Genomic DNA, 21155 nt, shown 5'->3' on the forward strand with positions numbered 1-21155 from the left:
TTTATCATTCAATTATTATCAAAGTAATTCACATATTCGAAGTTTACAACATTTTATATTTTTAAATTTCAGGTCAAGTTTGGGAAAGAAAAACGAAAATTTATAACAAATGAAGTAGCCATCGATATGAAGATTGCAAAACGGAATTTTTTACACACGCATACAAGATACAATAATTATCACACACATACTTTCAATTTACTTAACTGAAAAAAACAAAAACATAAAAAGACAAATTCATACGAATATTATTCTCCAGATATCTATAATTTTTTTTATATTTGTAAATTTAATTTGTAAAAAATTTATTACATAAAAAATTTTTTTTTCAGACAGGTTAAGTATTGGAAAGAAACGTGACACAGAAAAACGATAATAGAAAATAGAATTTTACATGTATTCATATATTCCTCATGCAGCAGCATTTCCATTTTAGAAACACATATATTTGTAATTTAAAATACATATTTGTTACAAAAATTGAAGAAATATGTTTTATTGTTATTTATTCAACAATCACCTTCCTTTTGGCAAACCGCTTTATCGATTCGCACACTATATATTTTTCGTTTCGTTAACGGGTTAAAATTTCGCATCGAATCGCGCACAAACACCTAAAACAAAAAAAAATAAATTCAAATCTTCCATTTTTTAAAATTGTTTGAAAAATAACCTGAGCGTTAATACGAAATCAAATAATTATAATACATAGATATTATGTTTTTTTTTCAAAATTTCCGTTAAGCAATTTATTTAATCTATTTTGATAAACATTACATTTTGTCATTAGAGTTTTTGTTGTAATATCTAGTTGAATTAATTACAGCGTTCTTTTATTTACCGACGATTATTATATAAATTTACCCACACCTCTCAAAGAACTAAAAAAAACCTCATCCTCATGTTTTTATAATTATGTTTCGCTTGTTCGAAATAATTTCAAATTATGGACCTCAAAGACATCTAATAAAAAATGTTTTTAAAATGAACCCCTAATACTTAAATTTTTAGCTGCGTTGGCACACCCTGTATATCAATATAATTTTATATCAGATACAAAGAGAAGTAGGCACTTAAAAAAATGTTTTCTACTGAAATTATTACTGAAAAGTAATGAAATACAGCTTTTCAATAAGAGGTGGCGCTATTGGGTATTCGACCATCATGAACAATTCGGAGAGTGTTTTTCAATTTTTAGACTTTTCTATTTACATTTTCTTCATAATTAAATCATTAACTCAATAAAAAATATGTTTCTACACTTCGATACAACTTTAGTTTTAATGAAAAATTAAATTAGTGTGAAAATAGCGGACGCCATCTTCCTTTCAGTTTTGTAAATAGGTGACAAAAAGTCGAGAGCCGAGACATACGAAATAGTAGAAATTAATATTAAAATAAGCTCAGTATGAGCTTCTCTGTAAAGATGGCGTTGCTAGTGCTAAAAATCTAAACCAAAAATTATTTTATTATTTCTTTAAACTTCTCATAATAGGTAATTGGTTTGTGGTTATTAAATTAAGAAAATCCAAAATTTTGAAAAATAAACCGTCAAAACTTAAAGCTGGAAAGCAAACTTTGTATTCCAAAAGCATAATACGAATAACCTTCCTAGCCTTCAGATCTGGCATCTTTTGAATCTTATGAAATTATAATATAATTTCATTTATCATCGTGTTGTTTAAAATAAGTGAAAAATTCGTCCCGCTCTTGCTCGCTCGCCGAAAGGAAATTTCCATGATAAATAAAACAAGAAAAATTATAATTGGTTCTTGGTTATTACAATAAGAAAATCCTGGATACAATATAAACATCATAATCATTAGAAAATAATAAGCATTCTCAATATACATCTAATAAGTAACCCAAATGAAATCATTTCAATGAAAACTACGAAAATAACTGAACTTTCATTTCCCAAAATTTAACTTTTGTCAAACTGTTGATGGGATGGGTATCTTAAATTTTTATTTTGCCTTTATAATATATAACAATTTAATTTGGTGTAGAGATTATAAATATACAAATCCTTTCTTGGTATTCTATTGCAAATGAAATTTTGTTTTACTGTATTTTTCAAATGATAACGCTTTGCAGTAACATTGAAAATATGAAAGCTACTACAGAAAGTTCGTATGAAAGTTTTACATAAAAGAATATTGTTGCAATCCGAATAGAGTCATAGAATTAATTGATATATGAAATTGTCCGAAGGAATCTTGAATATTTGAAATAATTTAAGTTCACTATAAAAATTTCTTATAGAATAACCATTGTTTTCCTGAACATATAACTATTGGCTAAAATTACTAATCAGGGAATAGGATTTCATATTATAATACATCTTAAGTGATTTTTTGAAAAAATTGAGAGAATGGAGCACGAAGAGCAACATTGGTGTTGCCGTATATACAGGATGATTAGCAATTATATTTCAAAACATAATAGTAAAAGAATGACAGTATAATATTTATGCTGTGATTTGAAAATTTTTCAAAAATATCATGTGGTCCTCGTTCCTATCTTAGTATCACAAAAAAAAGTTTTCGCATCATTTTTCTTTCAAAAACTTACGAAAATATGGTATGGACACGTATATTGGAAACTATCTGTAACAATTTTCGGAAAATTCATAAACGGGAATTTTCCGTGAGGTTCGTTTTAGTTGATTACCACTAAGATTAGACCAAATTTATTTTCCGCGCTACCCCGTATTTGAAACATCATAATGTGTTTCAGTTTTTATAAGTGAAATTACATTCAAATTATAGAGAAGAAAATGGTTATTTTCCATATAAAGATACACCTCCATAATAATTCGGGAAATTTGAGGAAACCCCGCTTTATATCAAACTTTATCGGTATTGTTTGTACTTTCATATCTTAGTTTTTCCTACTACTTTGTTTTAAAGCCTTATTTTCAATTAATGATTACAAGTAATTTCAAATAAAGATATTATTTGCTTGGTGAACGTAGAATTTAGACACATTAGTATCGGGCGGTTATCGTTCTTAACCCTCTGACAGGCGCAATATGATTCGTAACTTGTTCGGGCGCAATTCATCTGAGAGATCAAGTACACAAACATGCATTAAATTTCATTGTAAAAGGAAACAATATTATTGAGCGACTCAAGTTTAATAAAAACATTTATTAAAACATATTATTTTACAATAGAAACAAGTTGCAACAATAAAACATTTTTGCTAAAATAAAATTACGGCTTAATGAAAGCTTCAGTCTGAAGTATTTTCATTAAATATTCAATATAATTATATACATCCATCTATATTCATATTTACAATAATTAAAAATTAAAATTATTACTTAAAACACAAGAATATTTGATATTTCCAAGAAAAGTTAGAATGATACATGTTTAGAAATACTAATTTATAAAAGTTAAAAGAAAATATACGAAAAAAATATTATAAAGAACTAACAGAATTGCGCAATAAAACTTACATCCTATCAAAGCTAACACACATTGAAAAAAAATGTAGATATCACTTGTACTATTCGGAATCGATTTCGCCTTGTTCAACATTTTTCTTAAAACAATTTTCGCATACCATACATGCATGCTCTAGGCAAAATACTTCTGAGCAGCATTTTTTGCAAATATATTTTGAGTAACGAACTTTTTTCATTTCTCTACATTTTGTGCATCTCTTTCTCTGACCATTGTGACATAATGCTTGTTGATCCTCTTGTTCCTGAGCAGGTCGAAACTGTTTAAGTTTTATTTGAAGGTCAATCGGCATTCCTACTGATAACATACTTCTTCTCAGCAATTGGTCTCTACACAATTCCATGGATAATGACTTCAAATAACTTCGTCTTGCATTTGTTTTGTAAATATTCAAATTATTATTGGCATAATAAATTATTTGGGAATTTATTCCAGCAATATTTATTAAGGCAAAAAATATTACCATTGGCCATCTCCGAACATTTCTTGCCACATTGTAGGTTGCACATAGCTTGTCGACAACATCAACTCCAGACTTTAATCTGTTGTATTCTAGAATTATCTCCGGTTTTCCAGACTCTTCATCTACTTCATTGTCATTGTGCATGCTGGAAATTAGTAAGACATTTTTTCCTTTTTTTGGTATATAAGATACTAATGTACAATTTTTAGTAAAGCCAAATGAATTGCTATTTATTGGCCTGTATTTAGTGTTGATAAACTCAGGGGGAAGTTGAGGCTTGTTTTTTCTTATAGTTCCCAGCAAAGACAATTTTTTTTCTTTCAAAAATTGCAACAACTCAAAACTTGTGAACCAGTTGTCACAAGTTATGTTTCGCCCAGTTCCGAAAATAGGCTGTGATAATCTTAAAACAACGTCTTTCGGTGAATTGCTCATTTTGTAGGGTCCCTCTGGCTGCTTGCCAGCATAAATTTCTAGATTATATGTATAGAACATTTTAGCATCGACAAGAGCATAAATCTTCACTCCATATTTATTAGGCTTAGATGGTATGTATTGCCTAAAGGAACACCTTCCGCGGAACCCTTCCAGCTTTTCGTCTATTGTCACGTTTTCCCCGACTGAGTAGCTTTTTTGGCAGTTGTCTACAAATAATTGGAAAATATCGCGGACAGCTGCCAATTTGTCTTGAGCTTTTCTGGACTCTCTGGTGCTAATGTCATCAAATCGAGTGCATCTCACAAGAAATTTAAATCTCTTTAAATTCATAACGAGACGAAACCGTTCCACACCACACCCGTCCTCTCCCCACAATTCTTCCAAGGATTGCCGATTACTCCTAAGTACCCCAGCAAGATAGAGTAATCCGATAAACGCCTTGAATTCAGCTACATCTGTAGGTTTCGCGTCTCTATCTCTTTGAAAGCGGATACGAATGCTTTCAATAAATATGTTTGTGTAATTCACAATCATGTTTATTATTTCCTCAGACATAATGCATTTCCAGCATTCTAATGGAGAAGAAGCATTTCGTGCTTCCCCTATCACACCCGGCAAATGCATCAAAACATTTTGACTTGCTCGTTTTACCCGGGTGTTAGGTTTTTTTTTTGACCATTTTGTAATCTTATCTTTACCGAAACAAACATCGGTACAGCATTCATCTTCTTCAGAGCTATCTCCTTCTTGCTCTGAATCAGAGTCTTCTTGCCTTTCTTCAACTATGTCTTCTGCGTCGGTATCGGATTCGTCGCCATTGTCTTCATTTTCCAGCACGTCCTCTTCATTGAATAATAATTCATGAATGGCTGCGAGGTCGTCTGGGTTCTGGGTGTTAAAAAGTTCCCGTCTTTTTACCATTTGATTCTGTAATAAAAAAAATAATAAAAGTATAAATAAATCTCACGTTCGGGCGCAACTCATCTGACAGATTAGTTCAGGATTAATGGTTTTTAATTTTCAATAAGTAAGTATGTAATCCATAATAAGTAAAATTAAATAGTAATATCAAAATTAATTAAGATAAATTTGCAAAAAAATGAAATTAGTTAACTTACGTGATCAGGCGCAATTAATCTCACAGATTCAACCTTCTCTGACGACATCATAGAACGTACTGGATCTAAAGTGGGGGTAGGGTCGGCAAGGAGGGTAGGAGTCAGGAAGATAGCGGGAAGCCCTGCTCTCTGTGGTGAAACACTGAAACTTGGTAGACCAAAACAAATTCTACTCATCTCACAGATTAAATGCGCCCGACGGAAGGTTAAATAACGATTGAGAGGATATAAAATTTTGTAAAATAATAAACATGAAAGGATCAAAAAGGTTCCATCGAACGTGATGTTTCTAGAAAATATATAATTTTACAATTCGGCAACAATAAAAGTATAATAAAGCTGCAATCCCTCAAAATAATAAAAAGGAAGTCCATCATAAAATATTAAATTCTTTTAACTAAATACCGACATCAATAGAACGATCCTACCCGTATACTAAAAATAATTTTGGGTATTTTTGCAAACTCTGAAACTTGTATTTTTGAATATGAAATTTTGTAAAATAATAAACATGAAAGGATCAAAAAAGGTTCCATTGATCGTGATGTATAAATAAATTTACATTTCGGCACCAATAAAAGTATAATAAAGCTGCAATCCCTCAAAATAATAAAAAGGAAGTCCATCATAAAATATTAAATTCTTTTAACTAAATACCGACATCGATAGAACGAACCTATCGTTATACTAAAAATAATTTTGGGTATTTTTGCAAACTCTGAAATGTGTATTTTTGAAAAAAATGTACAAGACTTTTATTAAGGACTATTGAGAAATAGCATTACTTGATCGTAATAAGAATACTTTTATTATTGATTTATTGACAATTAATTTGATTTGACATGGATATTTTGGACAGCAGATCATGTGTATAGGGTGAGTTACATGTTATAATTCAGTTGTTTCTAGTAAACAAACTGTGCACAAATTCAGAGTTTATTCATAATACGGTATATACCAAAATTAGTTGAACAAATGAAACATATGAATCACATTTTTGAATTTTACACGGAAACTAAAGTCAACTCTGAGAAAAGTTTCATTTACCATCAAGTTTAAAAACAAAGAATTGAGAAATTTTTACCAATAGAACAAAAAAATTACGAGAGGACACAGTTAGGTAATTACAGAGTATCTTATATCATGGACAACGAGAGGAGAGTCCTTAATTGATTCAGAAGAAAAATTAAAAGATGGGCTAAATACTTTGAAGGAATTTCGAATGGAACAGGAAGAACATTGTGGATCTCGTGAAGGAAACAACAATAAAGACATACCAGTGTGTGCAGTAGTACAGAAAAAATAACATTCTAGCAGAAAAATAGCTAAGAGGTGGTGGAATATGTCCAATATTAAAGAAGAAAGAAACAAGGTGTGATGAAACCGAATTTTCATTAATAGAAATATTCGAATAGTTGTTTAGCTGATATGTTCCACTCTTTGAATACAGAGTGTCCTTGTATGGACAATAATTAGAAGTTCAATGCTGAAATATACAAGAATTTTTGTTTCGAGATTACTTCTAGTACAAATAACATTCATTATTTTCAACCATTCCAAAGTTTCTCGTCTCCCTGTAAATCTAAATAACCTACATATTTTCTAATTTATTCTAATTTCGTATAACCAAGTTATCCTAGTTGTAAATAAGTCATACCTATCTCTCAACTGATACTCCCTGTATATCTTTATTATCATTGTATTGAAAAAATCATTAATAATACAATATAAAGCAAGAGATTTCTTAAATAATATTTCAAACGACGTTTTAAATAATTAGTGATAATTAATACTTATACTATTGAATGGCTATGTATATACTTTTAATTTTCCCACGATATATCTTCGTTTTTGGAATTAGTAATTTCATGAGTGATTACAGGTACATGATAATGTTTCTTAATTAAAAAACGTAGAATTTAGAATAATGTTACTGACTAAAACAATTTCAAGTTTCAAAAGAATGGCTGCATATAAATCAAAACATTTTTGTTAACTTGGTATTATTTTTGATTGTTTATCGAAAATACTGTGAATTGAAAATTTCCCCGATTATTTATGTAGAATACAGTGATTTCAAAATTTCTCATAGTGTAGGGTGGTCCTTATCTCCAAGTTAAATAAACATCCTGAAAGGATTCTGTTGAACGTTATCTCATATATATAAAAAAATATATTCGAAATATTAAGTGAATAAGAAATTCTTGGAACAAAGACAAAGACATCTAAGAAGGGTCTGAACGGTCAATTTTCGTTTATTAGTAATAAACCCTCAACATGTATAGTTATTTTGGTATTATTACGAGTATGTATCTAGAATACTGCGATTTTAAAATTTCTCATAGTGTAGGGTGGTCCTTATCTCTTTAAGAATTCTGTTAAACGTAATCTCATAAATGCCAAAAATAAGATTGAAATGTAAATACACAATTCTTCGAACAAAGACAAAGCATCCAAGAAGGGGCTGCACGGTCATTTTTCGTTATCGGTATTAAACCCTCGATATAATGTAAACAAACTATTATACAAACAGATAAAAAAGGTTCCTAAACTGCACCGCACGTGTTGTTTTTCAAATATATTATACCTCTTGTAAATTCTCGATAAATATAAATAAATGAAGGATACTTTTAACAAAAAAAGGGTGTAATGATGGTCCGTAAAATATATCTAAAGTAAACATACCAGACTCCATAGTAGTAGTAAACCATTAAAAACATTGAATTCTAAACAATCTACCTACACCTTAAGAATTTCTTATAGAATAATCATTGTTTTTCTGAACATAAGATGGTTAAAATTACTAATCAGTAAAAAAGAATTCATTCAGATTATAAAAATCCTTGAGTAATTTTTTGAAAAAATTGAGAAAATTTTCCAAAATGAGATTTAATTTTACGATCTTCAAGTATAAATCTTGCTTGGATACTAATTATACAGACCGTTCATTACTTTTCAATAATAATGTTTGAAGATGGTAAAATTATAAAAAAGTAAATTAGTAATTTAACTTACTATGCAAATATTATTTAAGTTTATGATTTAGAGTTACGAAGTTAATTTGATACGTATAATCATTTGTACTCACATAACTTTGTCCACATAGGAAAGCCTCCATATCCATTTTCCATTTCCATGATGTCCATCACTTAAAACCGATTCGCGACACAGCGAAATCGATACCGAAAATTACGAATCACTTTTCCATATCGCGGCGGTTGCCTGCCTCATTTATGACATTCATCACACAATCATCTCATTAACCCAACAGATTTGTTCTCAAAGATCAGGAAAATCTCAACAGATTACTCGGAAAGTCATTTGAATGGAAATCACATCTTCAAGTTACTTAATTATCTAATTATCATTTATATTGATCAGAAGGATCCATGTACTACTATTTCTAATCAAAGTGAATTTGAGGTGTATTGGAGCAATTCTATCATATGATTATCATCATAATTATTCATCAAATATTTACTGGACTTAAATATGTTACAGTAAACGCTGAAAAGAATTGATCAATCCAAAATAACAACGTCAAGATTTTATTTGATCAGTATCATATAATGAGAAAAATTAGTTTTGGTCATAAATATTAACAATCTTCTGTTTGAATGTAAGGGAGTAGTCGAAATTTGGATGTTTGTTAAAACTTTCTGAATGTTAAAAAAGTTATTCAAAAATAAATTCAATCTATTTTTCTTCAATAATTAAAATCTGTAACTGTATTAATCTCAACAAAATATTCTTAGAATTCCCAAAAACACAAAAACCAACAACATCTGACCAAAGTTCTGCTCACTCAATAAATAACAAAAAAAATCATTTCAATCAAAATTTGATGCAATAATTCTGATCAAAATTTCTAGAAAAATTTGAATAAAAAGTTTTAATAACTGATTTTAGTATTTCCTTCATACGAGGTACATCCACAAGTTCCATTTCTAAGTTGCAATGAAAACCTATATTTCGAATAGTCATAGGGGATGAAATCTTACCATACCCCTAAGCAAATTTCGACACCTCGACAACTTATTTCCACCGTTTGCTCCGACGTTTTGCCGTTTAATTTTGGCACATGCGTGGAAATTAAGAAACAGAGCAAACTCCGAGGATTACTGTCAAATAGTTTTTGTTTTTTTTTTCACAATAATGCCCCATCTCACACTGTGACGTGACATAAAAACCGCTCCAATAATTTGTCTGGGGTGTGTTTGATCATCCTCCGTATAGCTCGGACCTCGCTCCTACCGACTTTCATCTCATCTTACACCTGAAATCTCTCGTTCAAAGTTAAAACGAGCCAGAAGAACATGGAGGAGGCATACAAAAACAAGTGTTTAAAAAATTTTCGAAACTACTTAGAAAATTAGGTTAACAGCATGAAAAATATGTTTTTTGACCTGCACGTATGTTCTTTTATAACCAAATGGAACATTCTTTGTGGATATACCTCGTATATCATATTGAAATTGTGTTACATTCAATTTTTGGGAAAAATATTAATTTCTCAGCATAAATTTTGGAATAATGGATGGAGAAAAATTTATTTGATTTAAAATATTGGAAAATTTCATCGTACGTTTAAATGAATTGAATTATCTAGCAGTACCAAGTAGAAACGTAAAATATGTCGTTTGGAATATTTGTTATGAAGAATGAAAAATCATTTTTTTTGTTATTTATCCAACAATCAACTACTTTTTGGCAAACCGCATTATGGAACGTGCCCTACATTTACCTTTCGTTTCGTTAACGGGTTAAAATTTCGCGTAGAATCGCGCACCAACACCTTAAACAAAAACATGAATTGTAATATTTTTTCTAAATACCCTTGCAATTAATAAAGTCCAAAAAAATTATGCAAATAGATTGTGTCCCTTTTATTTATTCACGTTAAACCATTCAATCAAACACTATATTTATAAACAGATTGCCCCTGTATGTATAATAAATGAAAATTATGTAACAATATATTAAGAAAAAAACTTTTATTACTTCTTAAATCTGTCAGCCACTAAAATTTTCCCCCTCATAAATATCAAGTCCACAATTTTTAGATGGTACCCGGTATTATAAATTCAAAGTTATATTACCCAAGATGTTGTAATTTATTCGACTTGAGTGAGTTAGTTATAAATGAAAATTATATCAATAAAATCAAATTTTCAAAATGAACTTCACAAAAAATATCCGTGTTGCAAGCAAAAAAGTAAAAAATCACCCAAGTAATCACATTTGTCGAATTCGCCTTCGTGGTTTTCAAGTTAAACAAAATATAACAAGAAAATTTCTCACGGAAAATTACTTTTTCACTAAATTTGCGATTCTCAAATCAAAATTCCTACAAAATTATACAAAATCATTCTCACTAAAACGATATTTTTTGCTTCGCTTCCGAATTCCAATTATACAAAAAATTCCTTTTTTGTGTCAAAACTTGATTTTATTAGTTTTTTACAACTAAAAGTTATTTTTTGTTATTTAACAGAAGCGAGGACTACATTATTTTATTTCTGAAATTATTTTTACCAAAATTTTTTTACCAATTATGATATACAGGGTTTTTCTCAACTATTTGTATTTTACGATATAATATTAGAAAAATATCAATCATATATATGTTTTCTAGTAGTTTTCCAAAAAAAAATTCCTTTCTTACAAACACATTTTTTTGTAAATGCTTTGCAAAGTAGATTATATATATATATATATATATATATATATATATATATATATATATATATATATATATAGGGTGAGTCTTCCGGATTGATCACATTTTTTGAGGAAATGGTAATAATGACGGTTTACAAAAATTTGTAGCAATTTTCTTATAAGTTTACGTATAGGGAATACTAAAAAAATTACACGATGATAAATTATTCCAGTATGATACATTCGAAAGAAGAAAAATAGTGAGAATTTCAATTTTGGGCTCACTTTATATATAAAATAACAAATAATTACAATTTAATCGACTACGATGATATTGCATCATATCAAGAAAGTCAGTTAAATTCTTTTACTTAACTTACAATAAGTTACAGAGGGTTCTTTTATTTAACTACATCTCATATAAATTTGTATACAACTCTCAAAGTACTCAAAAAATTTTGATCTCATTTTCAAAAAATTATGTTTAAAGCGTTCAAGATAATTTCAAAATGTGGACCTCAAATACAACTAATAAAAAAATTTTTTTGATACGTATTAAAACGTCCCCCTAATACTCAACTTTTTAACAAAATTGGCGCACCCTGTATATCAATATAATTTTATAGTGGAAACAGAGAGAACTAAACATTTAACAAACAATGTTTCCTAATGAAACTAATATTCAAAATTTATGGAGCCGAACTATTCAATAAGAGATGTCACTATTGGGCATTCGACCTTCAACCACTATTCGAAGATTATGGGATTCAATTTTTTAGAAGTTTCCATTCATATTTCCGTGATGGTGGACACATTATTCAATAAAAATATGTTTCTTCACTCTAACACAACTTTGGTCTTAATAAAAAAATAAATTGGTGTAAAAATAACGGACACCATCTTCCTTTCAGTTTTATAAATAGGTGACAAAAAGTCAAGAGCTGAGACATACGAAATAGTAAAAACTAATATTGAAATGAGTTCAGTATGAGCTTCTGTACATAGATAGCGCTGCTAGTACTAAAAATCTAAATCAAATTCACGTTTTGGAATTTTTGTAAATAGAATAAGTGACGCAATTTGTTAATTTATGTCTCGAGTAAATAATAAAGATTTCAAGATAAATTTTCGCCTTTCCATTTTGCAAATCCATTCGAGAGTATTTCGTTACTCGGTTAAATATATACGTAGAAGGAAGTCACCACAGAAATTTCCATATCTCAAATTTTTGAACTTTTTTTTTTTATTTGAAGAACTTCAAATGCAAAATTTTTGAAAATAAACAGGCAAAAGTAGAGGGTATGAAAGCTGCAAGGCAAACTTTGGTATTCCAAAAGCATAATACGAATAATCGTCCTAGTCTTCAGATCTGGCATCTTTTGAATTTATAATATGATTTCATTTATCATCGTATAGTTTGAAATAAGTGAAAAATTCCTCACACTCTCGCACGCCGAAAGAAAATTTCCAAGAAAAATAAAACAAGAGAAATTTCAATAATTTCATAATTTCGTCCTCATTATTATTTGACAATAAGTATAATATAAACATCATCATCATCAAAAAAAAGACAAAAATTTTCATTACACACAATTATACAAAAATGAAAATATTTCAATGATAACTAAGAAAATAACTGAGGTTTAATTTGCCATGTATCAACTAACTTCTATAGATATATCACCCTATAGTATAATCAAATAAAAAATACTTAAAACGCCGTTTTATTTGAAACAATTCTTAATCTTTTCTTTTCTTTTCGAAACTATAGATTCTGAGAGAAACATAAATACAAATTTGATAATAAAGAAACTAAAAGTTTCTATTGTCCGGGTGATATATCTTTACGATTGCACGAAATTTCTCTGCCTACTGAAATTCCAAATAAAAAAAACTCAATTTAAGATCTCAACATTGTAGTTGTGATATCTCCAAAAAAAAAGGTGGAGTAAAAAAAATGTTTCATCACTAAAATTCATCTTATTTTTATACAAACAATCATCTCCTGTATATTATTATTAATATAGTGTAGATTAGAAGTACTTGAAACAATAAAATAAAACATTTTAGCAAAACCTAGACACATGGTAATTTACACAAAACTGACTCATACTTTTCATGTCGAGTTGAAAATTTGAACAAATAGAACATTTCGTCTAAAAAAATTATCATATATTTGTTATGTTCAATTACTTTCGGGACATCCTATTTGCCAAATAAAAATATACATATTCTACGTCTTCGTTTTTCGAATTAGTCATTTCATTAGTGATTACAAGTAGGTACATGAAAATGTTTATTAAGTAAAGAAAGAACTTAGAATTTATATAGTGTTAAATTTATTTCAAGTTTAAAAATTTCTGTTTCATTTTCTACGCAGTAATAAATAAAGCCTTTATCAAGTGCTAAATTTTGGATACATTTAGAATATGAATAACAAAAGGAAACATCTAGAAGAGGTATATCAGTTTGCTTAAATAAACAAAAAAGGGTGGTTGGTTTTCGAAGACATCTAATAATTTCAGTATCATTCTTGGAACAAATAAAAAGTAGGTAGTAGAGGGTTATTTTTCAATAACACATTTATATTCTTGATATAACAAATGTAGCAAAAAAAAGTAAATTCTTTGAAGGATAAAAAAAGGGTCTGAAAGGTTCCACAATTTATCAAAATATTACATTTGGACCATAAAAGAAACATAAGATTTTAAAAATAGAATAACAATCCCTCGGAAGATTTTGAAATATCAAATCTAAAAAATATCTTCTACCTACCTACGAATTATTGTACCCCGAGAAGCTCATACAAGAAATTAAATAATTGAAAAGTGAATATTGAAAGTTTTAACTGAACAGTTTTCAAAATGCAAATCAGTCACCTGAAAAACATTCTTGATAATTTCATTAGCTCAAAATTTTTTCTCTTTGAAAAAACAAAGATATTGAAGCAGCAAAGCACTAAATTGAAACAACAAATTATCTTCTCTTTCCTATACCTACCAATTATTGAACAAGACGAAAAAATACCAGAAAAAAAATATTTGAAACCTTCACTTGGAAAATTTTCTAGGAAACAGAAAACTCAATTATTAGTTTAGTAACAACTCTTTAGCTAATTATGTTTTGAGTATCTATCAATTAAAAAAAATATATGAAAAACGATTGGATTAAGTTTGTTTTATTAAAAGATCCCCAGTTTAATGCGCTTGAAATTTCAAAGTTCCAAAAGAATGGCCGCATATTACCGATGTATAAAAGAAAATAGTTTTCACTCCATAATCTGAGACCAAATGACAAGAAATATTTTAGGTAGTAAATTTAAAATCAAATTAATAAGACAAAAAATCACTCACCAGTTCACAAATGAGGAAATGACCATCTTGGTAGTAAAAAATTTTCTGGGTATCCATGATTTTCACCACACAATATTGTATTGAATGACGGAAAATTCTTTTAATGTTTATTTTCAATCCGTTTCACGAAAATTTTAAAATAAAAACTATTTTCTATCGATATACTGAAACTTTCCAAAGTTTCCAATAAAAATTTTCAACATTACTCACATTTTTAAAACTAGAAATGGAAAGATTTTTTTGTCGTTATTAAACAGATCCGGGTATCTCTGTATTTTATTTATCTAATAATAACTATTTTGTACTACAAACGAAATAAGGTATGTTAATATTAATATCTATATATATTTTTATATGAAAAAACACATTACAGTTGAAAAGATTTGGCGTGAACAATAATTGCGTCGACTTACAAAGATGGCCGATAAGCTGTCTAGACAGACAAGGATAAACGAACTTTTTGATGCTATATTTTAGATTATCGTTTGTTTAATGTTTATAAGTAAATTAATGATTCACACAATTTCAAATTATCAGAAGAAAATGCTTAATTTTAATTACTATGAAAATAATAAAAAAAAATTAATAAAACCTATGCTTTCCATAAAATGTAATACACTGAATTCGTTCATTTTCCTGGAAACTTTAATTGGACAAACTCGGTTAATTTTTATATAAAGAGAATTATATCTTACCTATATCAATAAGAAAATAGTTCTCACTTCACAATCGAAAACAAAATTACACGAAATTTTACAAATAGAAAATTTAGCATCAAATATGTCTGCCCGAATTTGTAATACTGTCAAAGTTTCATTATCTAAATAATTAAATGCATTGTTTAAAGCTTGTGACTTCAACATTCACAGTGCGCAGGTCAAAAACAAGTCTAGACATTCGCAAAGAATTCGAAATGGGTCAATGATATGAGAAGGTGTAAAGTTTTGATTTATTAAATAATAAGTAATTAAATATTACATATTTTGTTATATAATTTCCATATTGAATAAAATAGTGTTTTCAAAGATAAAATAAATAAAGCAATATAAAGCAAGATATATTTTTAATAATATTTCTAAGAAAGTTTTAAATAATTATTGATAATAAATATAATATATACAATAAGATATGGCATATATTTAATTATTAAAATTCACAATAACTTAATATCATTAAATGACTATATAAGTATAGGTTGTAGGCAGCAAATAATAGTAATTTCCTTTTGGGAATCTGTATACTTTTAATGTTTTACGATATACCTTCGTTTTTCGAATTAGTACTTTCATTAGTGATTACAGGTACATGAAAATTATTATATTAATTAAGGATCCTAGAATTTGAAACAATGTTACTTAAATTTATTCCAAGTTCCAAAAAATTAGCTGCATATGTATAAAGACCAAATCAAAACTTTTTTGTTATCTTGATATTGAGAATTCTGTGATTTTAAAACTTCCCATAATGTAGGGTGGTCCTCATAATATTGAACGTTATATTTCCTATGAATATCAAAAATCAATTCCAAATGTAAAGTAAATAAAAAATTCTTCAAACAAAGACAAAGGTAAGTAAGAAGGACCATGCATGTATAATTTTTCGGAGTTTCCAGTAATAAACCCTCAATATATATAGTATTATTTTAATTAATTATCGAGAATACTGGAAATATATCATAGTGTAAGGTGGTCCTTAACTCCAAATTAGAGAGAATCGTAGTGAACGTTATTTTTCCTTACGCCATATCTACGTTTTTGAATTAGTAATTTTATTATTGATTACAGGTAGGCATATAAAAATGTTTATTAATTGAAGAACGTAGAATTTAAAACAATGTTATTAAGATTTATTTCAAGTTCCAAAAAATTACTGCATATGTATAAAGTACAAAACAAAATATTTTTGTTATCTTGATATCGAGAATTCTGTGATTTTAATATTTTCAGTTCCTATAGTGTAGGGTGGTCCTCATCCCCAAATATATTTCCTATGAATATCAAAAGAAAATTTGAAATGTGAAGTAAATAAGAAATTCTTCCGACAAAGATGAAGTCGTCTAAAAAGGGGCTGCACGGTCAATTTTCGTTATCGGTATTAAACCCTCAACATGTATAGTTATTTTGGTATTATTACGAGTATGTATCTAGAATAATGTGATTTTAAAATTTCCCATATTTGGAGTGGTCCTCATACCCAAATTAGACAAACATTCACAAAGGATTCTGCCGAACGTTATTTCATATATATAAAAAAAAATATATTCCAAATGTTAGGTAAACAAGAAATTCTTCGAACAAAGACAAAGGCATCCAAGAAGGGTCTGCACGGTCATTTTGTGTTATCCGTATTAAATCCTCGATATAATGTAAAAAAACTATTCTACAAACTGATAAAAAGTGTTCTGGAACTACACCGCACGTGTTGTTTTTCAAATATTTTATACCTCTTGTAAATTCTCGATAACCAATGTACAAAAATAAATAAAGGATACTTTCAACAACAAAAAAGGGTCTAATAATGGTTCATAAAAGATTTCTAACATAAACATACCAGAATTAAAATATTTGGAACCCAGAAATTTTTTTTGGTACAGTTTATTCAAAAGTAATATTTTGTAGTTATCGAATTTGGTGGGCTTTTATATTCTTTTTCCAATTACTATCGATCTGCATTCGAAATTCTTTATATACTTGTTAGAATATGCACATTTAAGCATTTTGGAGAATAAATACCGCGATGTCGATTAAATAACACTCAACTTTGTTGAAAATTCGTAAGAAAATTAAATTATTGTTTTAGAACCAATCAACTTTTATACAAATATGAAGAAAAATGCTTTAGTTATTCGATTAATAAGAAGAGAAAAGAATTTTTGGTGTATAAAATGTCAAAAGCGATTCTAAACAAATGAAGGGGTGATGACAAAAAGTTTATTAAATGAAGAGATAATTTCTAACAGTAACGGTTTCATTGAAAAGTCATATTTTCTTCGTGTATTTATCTTACAGAATGATTTGAGATTATTTCCATATTGTTTTATGTAAATCAAAAGTGTGTATAAAGAATTGATTCCGCATTAATACAAAATGATGATGGTTATTAAAAAAATGATCTCTATTTCCTCCAAAATGAACACCCCTACTTTGTAACATAGCTGCAATAATATAAACAACGATTTTCTGTAAATTGGATTTGAATGGAAGAAGAAGATGCTTTATTAAACGACTCAAAAGATTCTCAGTTTGTGAATCCTCGAAACTTCGAAATTCTCATATTGTTTTTCCAAGTTTATGTTTACCAAGAAAACAATTATAAATTAGAGAAGAATTTTTGAGACATATTATTTTGGAGAGACGTTAAAAATATCAGCATTTCCTCAAAATTTGATAATCAATCTTGCCAAATATGTTAGTAAACTATAGTTCTTTCGGCCAGCTCTGTACAAATTGTAAAACCGTCCGAACCTATAATATTTATTACTTTATTATTTTGTTAACTGTACATTTTAAATGGGTCTTATTGGAAAAATCCATATCTTTACCTACTACTTCAGCAATAAAACATCTGGTTCACAGATGTGAGAATATTTTTTCGAAAGGGCGTAATGGACTATAACTATAGAAGCCTAAGACATTTTTTAGAAATTATTAATATGAAATATAAACTAATTTATTCACAAATTTTAACAAAAATAAATTTTGATATTGCCATGTCTTGATACATGGACAACTTGGTTTATAATTTTGAATATACTCAAAAGAAAAAGATATTTCGATTAAATATAGATGAAACCGAAATTCACCACTCTTTGAATACAGAGTGTTTTTGTGTAAACAATAATTAGAAGTTGAATGCTGCAATATACAAGAATTTTTGTTTCGAGATTACTTCTAGTACAAATAACATTCATTATTTTCAACCATTCCAAAATTTCTCGTCGCCCTGTAAATCTAAATAACCCACATATTTTCTAATTTATTCTAATATTGTATAACCATGTTACACCAACCTTTTCTAACCTATATTTATTTTCCACAAATAATTATATATAAGTCATATTTCTAAACTGTTACTCCATGTATAAATTATTATTATTATTATTATATGTAAAAAATCAATCAATAAAATCGTAGCTTTCGATAAAATGTAATTAACTGAATTCACACAAACTTTAGATGGATAATTCTTGTTGATTTTACATAAAGAGAATTATATCTTACCTATATCAATAAGAAAATAGTTTTTACTTAACAATCTAAAATGAAATTACACGAAATTTGACTAATAGAAAATTTACATGTCTGCCCGAATTAGTTACAATGTCAAAATTTCACTATTTAAATAATTAAATGCATTGTTTAAACTTATTGATGTTAACATTGGTAGTCAAAAACAAAGCCACGCCACGAATACGAGCATCAAAGAAAAACAAATCAATTTTAATGTTTATTTTCAATCCGTTCCACGAAAATTTTAAAATAAAAACTATTTTCTATCGATATACTGAAAATTTCCAACATTAGTCACATTTTTAAAACTAGAAATCGAAAGATTTTTTTGTCGTTATTAAACAGATCCGGTATCTCTGTATTTTATTTGTCTAATAATAACTATTTTGTACTACAATCGAAATAAGGTATTTTGGTATTAATATCTATATATATTTTTATATGAAAAAACACATTACAGTTTAAAAGATTTGACGTGAACAATAATTGCGCCGACCTACAAAGATGGCCGACATGCTGTCTAGACAGACAAGGATAAACGAACTTTTTGATGCTATATTTTAGATTATCGTTTGTTTAATGATTATAAGTAAATTGATGATTTACACAATTTGAAACTATTTGAAGAAAATGCTAAATTTTAATTACTTATCTTTCGATAAAATGTAATACACTAAATTCGTTCATTTTCCTGGAAACTTTAATTGGACAAATTTCGTTAATTTTTACATAAAGAGAATTATATCTTACCTATATCAATAAGAAAATAGTTTTCACTTCACAATCGAAAACAAAATTACACGGAATTTTACGAATAGAAAATTTAGCATCAAATATGTCTGCCCGAATTTGTAATACTGTCAAAGTTTTATTATCTCGATAATTAAATGCATTGTTTAAAGCTTGTGACTTCAACATTCACAGTGCGCAAGTCAAAAACAAGTCTAGACATTCGCAAAGAATTCGAAAGGAGTCAATGAACTTGAAGATGTAAAGTTTGATTTATTAAATAATAAGTAATTAAATATTACATATTTTGTTCTATAATTTCCATATTGAATAAAACAGTGTTTTCAAAGATTAAATAAGTAAAGCAATAGGAAGCAAGATATATTTTTCATAATATTTCTAAGAAAGTTTTAAATAATTAGTGATAATAGATATAATATATACAATAAAATATGGCATAGATTTAATTATTACAATTCACAATAACTTTTTATTAAATGGCTATATAAGTATAGGTTGTGGGCAGCAAATGATAGTAATTTCCTTTTGGGAATCTGTATACTTTTGATGTGATACGACATATCTTCGTTTTTGGAATTAGTAATTTCATTAGTGATTACAGTTACATAAAAATTTTTATATTAATTAAGGATCGTAGAATTTGAAGCAATGTTACTGAAATTTATTTCAAGTTCCAAAAAATTAGCTGCATAGTATGTATAAAGACCAAATCAAAACATTTTTATTAACTTTATATCGAGAATTCTGTCATTTTAAAACTTCCCATAATGTAGGGTTATCCTCATCCCCAAATTTGACAAACGATATCACAAAATATTCTATTAAACGTTATTTTTCTGATGAATATCAAAAATAAATTCGAAATGTGAAGTAATTAAGAAATTCTTCCAACAAAGATGAAGGCATCTAAAAAGGGGCTGCAAGGTCATTTCTCGTTATCGGTATTAAACCCTCGATATAATGTAAACAAACTATTCTACAAACAGACAAAAAGAGTTCCAAAACTGCACCCGACGTGATGTTTTTCAAATATGAATATCAACCCAAGGATACTTTCAACAAAAAAAAAGGATCTAATATTGGTCAATAACAGAATATAATATAAAGGAAAGATTTCTAAAATAAACACATCAGAATCTATTGTAAACCATTAAAAACATTGAATTATAAACACTCTACAACACCATAACAATTTCTTATGGAATAACCATTGTTTTTCTGAACATACACCTATTGGCTAAAATTACTAATCAGTGAAAAGGAATTCAAACAGATTATAAAAATCCTTTGAAACAATTGAGAAAATTTTCCAAAATGAGGTTTAATTTTACGATCTTTGAGTATAAATCTTGCTTGGATACTAATTATACAGAGCGTTCATTACTTTTCAATAATAATGTTTAAAGAAGGTAAAATTATAAGTAATTTGACTAACTAAACAAATATTATTGAAGTGTATGATTTAGAGTTAGGGAGTTAATCTGATACGTAAAATGATTTGTACTCACATATTTTTGTCCACAAAGGAAAGATATATTTTTTTTAACCCTGTTTCCTGTATATTTCGATTTCATATTTCATTCCATTTCCCTAATTTTTACACAAAATTCTAATCACATGATCAATTCTATCGAGATTAACAACAACAAATAAAATATTCACATTTAACT

The 21155-nt window shown here is 28.0% G+C and overlaps 1 long non-coding RNA gene across 1 annotated transcript; it reads right to left on the bottom strand.

The window, feature by feature from the left end:
* Nucleotides 1-269: 269 nt before the first annotated feature.
* On the bottom strand, nucleotides 270-15303 carry LOC130898038 (uncharacterized). Its single transcript, XR_009059823.1, has 2 exons — nucleotides 15202-15303; nucleotides 270-614 (listed from the first exon to the last, which is right to left on the bottom strand). It is a non-coding gene; the product is annotated as an uncharacterized LOC130898038 (long non-coding RNA).
* Nucleotides 15304-21155: the final 5852 nt, after the last annotated feature.

Source organism: Diorhabda carinulata, chromosome 9 (genome assembly GCF_026250575.1).
Source record: "Diorhabda carinulata isolate Delta chromosome 9, icDioCari1.1, whole genome shotgun sequence".
In the NCBI taxonomy this organism is placed as follows: domain Eukaryota; kingdom Metazoa; phylum Arthropoda; class Insecta; order Coleoptera; family Chrysomelidae; genus Diorhabda; species Diorhabda carinulata.